Here is a 6,844-nt window from a genome sequence, read left to right on the forward strand (position 1 = left end):
CAAAAAGAGAGTGGTGAGGGTACCAAAGCTTCTGCCTCCTATTGTTCATAACATTAAAACATGTTTTGATGATTTACCAGTTTGAAATTAAGACATTCTAAGATAAATATAATAGACACTAGTTGATTAATCGATTACTCTAACTAGTTGATTGTCGGCCAGCATCTTATCACTTCAGTTTTGAATTAAGAGGTTAGAATTTGAAGTCTATTTGGTATGAAATGTACTCATCTATGATCACATACATACATACATGGAAAACACATGATGAAAACTTCAAAAATAATAAAAAAATATGATAGAGATTGACATGACGTTAGAATCCTAGTAATAATCAACAATTACAACTAACTTAAACATTAATCACACAAAGACTTCATTCACAAGTAACCTACAAAGAACACATATATATACCAAAAAGAAAGAATAAATGTAGCTGGATCCCTTCCTATAAAAGGAAAATGATTGCGTGTGAATGGCTAATGCTAGCAATTTTCTGGTGTTACACCAAATTTATTATCATTACATCAAAATCCTAAGCAACTTCTTGGTAGATTTACACCATATTTAGAACTTGAGATCTTTACACCAGTTTTGCATATTAATTAATTGATTAATCAGAAATAAATAACAAGTAAATCCAATCAATAAAGCATGCTTAAATTACAACTGAACTAGGCAGGCAACAATACAAATTCATAATAAAATTGTCTCAAACAGTGGAAAAAAGATAAAAGGGGAAGACTGTTGAGGATATGGAAAATGATGTTGCCAGTTACTAGGGATCTTTTAACACCTAATTCATACCCAAAAACTGAATAATTACAATTTCCTTGTAAGCTAATCTGTTACAGAAAGCAAACTCTTCCAACTTGAATCAACAAAAGAAATTACCAAATCGTGAGAAGAGTTGGACCAACAGCTCGCATAGCAGTTAAAAAACAATTCAAATAAAGCAAGCAAGGGATTTCAATTATCTTTAATTTAAACATGTTGTAATGACTCTTTAATTTCTGGGAAGAGAGTCCCTATATTGAATTAGCACTTATGAAACTTGGATCAATTATCTTCAATTTAAACATGTTGTAATGACCCTACTATCATTTCTATTGTGCGGGTATGGGTTGATCCCTTCAGCCTTCTAATCCGCAAGGTACTTGAGCTTATTCTCGAGGTATTGCTGCATCCAAAAAGATATGGAATATTTTAGAAAATCAAATCACTATTAAAAAGCATTGTAATGCTGCAATGAAACTTACAGTGGGGTCCATATCTTCATCATCAGCAGATGCAGGCTTGTTAGCTTGAGCATAAGTCCCCTATTTCTTGTTACATTCTTTGGAGCATAAAACCTCAGCAATAAATTTACCTGACACATTATACATATAATAAATTTAAAGTGTAAAACACCAACTTCAACGCTCAAAGTTAAACCAGATCCTATTTTGCAAGAACTAAATGAATATAAGTTTCACTTGATGAAATAATGACTGAAATTAGATGCATAATGCTACCAGTTTTTCATCTTGAGATGGCATCCCCCCTCTCTTCCTTTCCCTTTTCCCTAGAAAATAAGATTATTGACCATTTGTGATAAATTTATATATCTTATATTTCCTAATAAAATATTGGCTATCAAACAGGTGGAAGCAAGTAAAAATCTGACATGAAATGAGCACCTACTGCAGTTTTTAAAGTGATTCGTAAGTTGGTGTTCTTGTACCCAGCAGTGAATATACCTCTACTTGAGCCTTGCTCATTTTGTTCGGGTTCTGTAGTGAGTTCAATAATCAGTAAGATGGTATTTGCCAAAGAGAAGAATCTGAAGAGAAGCTACGATAACGAAAGATCCAGAATTATCTTTCACTTACATCTTGATTCAAGCAAAAATTGTGAACTTTACATGATTTCATGAGAATTATGCATGAATTGAATGGCAATTTGGATAATGCATGATCTCATGACTTGGAATAGAGCTTTGATGCACTTTAATTGCTTGATTTCCGGACAAAGGAAGCAAGGAAGAACCACGTTAGTAGCCACGTTAGTCTAATTAACGTGACCACTAACGTGGAATAGGGGATAGCTTGCAACGTTAATGAGAAAAGTGATCGCCAATAACGCCCTCGAAAGCCATTATAGCCCATGTTAGTTGCCACGTTAATTAATTAACGTGGAAGCTAACATGGAGGAGAAGTGAAGCTCCAATGTTAGTGGTAAAAGTGAATACCACTAACGTTGGTAAAAGGGGCAAACTTGGCCACGTTAAGAGTCACGTTAATTACATTAACGTGAACTCTAACGTGGAAGGAACAAGGAATTGCCAACGTTAGTGACACTCACCTTTGTCACTAATGTTGGATTAAGCCACTATTGCCCACGTTAGTTGCCACGTTAATTACATTAACGTGGAAGCTAACGTGGAAGAAGAATTGATGGGCCAACATTAGTGACACTCACCTTTGTCACTAACGTTGGAGATGGCAATCACCACCACGTTAATGGTCACGTTAATCTAATTAACGTGAACTCTAACGTGGGAAGGAGGGGCGTTTGGAGTGTTAGTGACAAAGGTAAGTGTCACTAACGCTCTCGAAGCTTAGGCATGCCCATGTTAAGGGTCACGTTAGTTATACTAACGTGAACTCTAACATGGGGAAAAGGGGCAATAAGCAACGTTATTGGAAAAGGTGAATGCCAATAACGTTTGCGAAGGACCAAGAGGCAATGTTAGTGGTCACGGTAGTGCCACTAACGTTGAAGTTAACGTGGATCATTTTTGGCTTGGAACGTTAGTGAAAAAGGTGATCGTCACTAACGTTCTCGAACCCACATTTTCACTTAACATTAACACCACAAACATCCTAACTAACGCCCATGCCTAACTCACACTTTTTCTGCAAGCAAAGCTAAGCCCACTGAAGACTGCAACTGCTTCAACTAAAGATCCAAAGGCCCATATCCAAGACTTGAAGAGCCAACTAGAAGATCAGAAGAGTAGTATATATATGAGTAGTTTTGAACTAGTAAGGGAGCTTTTGGCATTTTGGAGAACTACACTCTGTATATTTTACTTTCTCTGCAATTTCTAGTTTAGTTTCCATAATGTACTTTTCATCTATGCTTTCCATTCCCAGAGCTCTGAACAACTAAACCCCCTTCATTGGGTTAGAGAGCTCTGTTGTAATTTGATGGATCAATAATAGTTTTTATTATTCTTCTTCTTTCTTTTCTCCTGATTTTACTAGAAAGCTTTTAATCTTCGTCCAATTGGGTAGTTATCTTGGAAAAGAAGCTATTCATACTTGGATCTCTTCGGAACCTTGGAAGATGAATGAAGAGATCATGCTAGAAATGCTTTCTCATGTTGGACCAAATTGGGGTTTGGATGGATATAATGACATATAATCCTACTAACACTTTGATTTGGGAATACATGTGGTATAATCAGTGACCATACTTCATCTCTTCTCATGAGCAATTAGACCAAGGAATTGGCTATTGATCAAAATTTGAGAGATTTAATTACCAAGGAATTGGAATTCAATCACTTAAGATTGCCAAGGAGATCAATGAATGTATTAATTGAGGAAGAGATGAGAATGAACTTGATCCAGAGAATACAACATCTCCTGAGCCCAATGAATCCCCCATTTCTGATCTTACCCATTCTCTTTACTTTCTGCCATTTACTTTTATGCTCATTTCCCCAAATCCCCATTTAAGTTTCTGCAATTCACTTTCCGCCATTTATATTTTGTTCTTTGTTTCCAGCATTTACACTTTCTGTTATTTACTTTCCCGCCATTTATGTTTCTGCAAATCTCAACTCAATTTTTGCATAGCTCAACTAGAACATTCCTCTGATTAAAGTTGCTTGACCAATCAATCCCTGTGGGATTCGACCTCACTCTATTGTGAGTTTTTACTTGACGACAAATCGGTATACTTGCCGAGGGAAATTTGTTGAGAGACAAGTTTCCGTGCATCAAGTTTATGACGCTGTTACCGGGGATTGATTTTGTATCAACAATGATTAAATTGATGGATAACTAGATTGAGCATTTTTCTTTTGTTTGATTTAATTTCATTTGAGTGATTTACTTTCAGTTTTAGTTATTTTCTTCCCTTTACCCCTTACCCGTTTGTGGTGTTCTCTTATTGGTTACAATTCAGTTCACTAACCCACTAACTGTTTGATATATTGCATCACTCACACTAACAGCATTTCTGACAAGAATACTTCTTGCATTTATCTCCTTCTTGCTTGTGCTTTGTTCGTTGTATAACAGGTAGAAGAAGCAGGGCTTCAACTTTCTTTGATTTTGAACCTGAGAGGATCTTCCTTAGATTAAGGAGGGAAGCAAGAGGAAAGAGAGTCGTTGGTGCTGAAGAAGAGGAGGAGTATTTTGAACCAAACATGGATGAGAATATAGAGAACCATCATGAAGAAGAGGCTCACAACCATGGCAGAGAAGGTCCAGCGCATCATGCTGGACAAGAGAGAAGAGTTTTAGGCTCTTATATAAACCCAAACCCAGGAAACTATGGAAGTAGCATCCAAAAACCAACCATACATGCCAATAATTTTGAACTAAAGCCACAGCTCATCACCCTTGTTCAGAACAACTGTTCATTCGGAGGAAGTGTCCAAGAAGACCCCAATCAACATCTAACCACCTTCCTGAGGATATGTGACACTGTGAAGTCTAATGGTGTTCATCCTGACACCTATAGATTGCTTTTGTTCCCCTTTTCACTCAAGGACAAAGCATCTAAATGGCTGGAATCTTTCCTAAAGGAGAGTTTAACAACCTGAGAAGATGTGGTGAACAAATTTTTGGCGAGATTTTACCCTCCTCAGAGAATTAACAGGTTGAGAGCTGAGGTACAGACATTCAGGCAACAAGATGGTGAAACTCTCTATGAAGCATGGGAGAGGTTTAAGGACTTGACAAGAAGGTGCCCACCAGATATGTTCAATGAATGGGTATAGTTACACATTTTCTATGAAGGTCTTTCTTATGAATGAAAGAAGGCAGTAGACCATTCATCTGGGGGGTCTCTAAACAAGAAGAAGACCATTGAAGAAGCCATAGATGTCATCGAGACTGTAGCTGAGAATGATTACTTCTATGCTTCTGAAAGAGGCAACACTAGAGGAGTGATAGAGCTAAACAATGTGGATGCACTGCTGGCTCAAAACAAGATGATCACCAAGCAACTGGCTGACCTTACCAAAAGATGGAAAGGAACCAGGTAGCAACAATCACTACCTCATCAGCAGCTCAAGAAGGAGTGAATGCAGAGGCAGGGGATGATCAGGAACAAGCCAACTACATTGAGAACTCACTTAGGCAGACCTATGATCTATACTTTAAAACTTATAATCCTGGTTGGAGGAACCACCCAAAATTTGGGTGGGGAAATCAACAAGATCAAGGCCAAGATCAGAGACGTCACAACCCCAACAACAATGCAGCTCACTAACATTCCACACAGAGATCATATCAGCACCCACCTAACAACACCTCTCAACATCCATATCAAAACTAAAATGGCCTTTCTCATCCCTCCAATCTCAACTCACCATCATCTGAAAATAGACTCTCAAGGATTGAGACTCTACTTGAAGGCATATGTAAGGAAATCCAAGATAACAAGGTGTTCAAGGAGGAGGTGCGAGCCAATATCAAAAACCAGGGAGACACCATCAAGAGGCTAGAATTTCAAGTCGGATATCTCTCTGAGAAGATTCCCAAACCTACTGACAGCTTCCCAAGTGACACAGAAAAAAACCCGAGAGGTGAAGCAAAGAAGGTAAGATGGGAAGACTGCAAGATGGTCACTATAAGTGATAGTGGGACTGAAGAAGATCTGAACAAACCCTTCGAACACTCTGGAGATACTTCACCAAAGAAGCAGGAAGAGGGTCACCAAGAAACCAAGATTACACAGAAGGAGATTCTAAACCTCTATGCACCTTTTCCCCAAAGACTCAAGGGTGGTGTAGAAAAGAGAATATACTCAAAGTTCCTCGACATGTTTGCATCCCTTCATGTGAACATACCATTCATCAAGGCTCTCCAACAAATGCCCTCATACATTAAGTGTATGAAAGAGCTGCTGACCAGGAAAAGCTCACTCAAAGGATGGCAAACAATAGTGATGAGTAAGGAGTGCAGTGCTCTCATTCAACCAGAGTTACCTACAAAAAGGAAGGATCCAGGGAGTTTTCACATCCCCTGTGCTATAGGAGACACACTGATTGATAAAGGACTATGTGACCTGGGAGCAAGCATAAACTTAATGCCATTATCCCTCATGAAAAAGCTGCAGATCAATGAGCTAACACCCACAGACGTAGTCATCAGGCTGGCTGACAAAACTCAAAAACAAGTAGTGGGAGTGGTTGAAAATGTGTTGGTGAAGGTTGGGAACTACTTCCTTCCCACAGACTTTGTCATATTGGAAATAGAAGAATGTAACCTCCATCCAATCATATTGGGAAGACCATTTCTGGCTACAGCCAGATCGCTTATAGATGTGGAGCGAGGAGAGCTAATACTGAGGATACATGATGAACAACTCGCATTCAATGTCTTCAAACCCTCACAAGAAGAAGATCAAGAAAACAAGGAACCAAGGAAAGATCACAACAAAGCACGGGTGGAAGAAACAAGCACTGGAGAACAAACTGTACACCTGGAAATCCCTTTGGTTGGTAAGCCAAATAGTCAGAAGGTGTCACAGCTAAAGGAAAACCAAGAAGAACCAAAACCACCAGAGTCATATGAGACCAGCAACAAAATTTCCTTGGAAAAAGAGGCCACAAAGAGCAGGG

At 38.5% G+C, this 6,844-nt stretch overlaps 1 non-coding gene across 1 annotated transcript; it reads right to left on the reverse strand.

Moving 5' to 3' along the window:
* Window positions 1-4,873: 4,873 nt before the first annotated feature.
* Window positions 4,874-4,980, reverse strand: LOC148568236 (small nucleolar RNA R71). Its single transcript, XR_015882087.1, has one exon. It is a non-coding gene; the product is annotated as a small nucleolar RNA R71 (small nucleolar RNA).
* Window positions 4,981-6,844: the final 1,864 nt, after the last annotated feature.

The sequence above is a fragment of the Arachis ipaensis genome, chromosome B4 (assembly GCF_059453495.1).
Source record: "Arachis ipaensis isolate K30076 ecotype BB chromosome B4, ASM5945349v1, whole genome shotgun sequence".
Taxonomy (NCBI): Eukaryota; Viridiplantae; Streptophyta; class Magnoliopsida; order Fabales; family Fabaceae; genus Arachis; species Arachis ipaensis.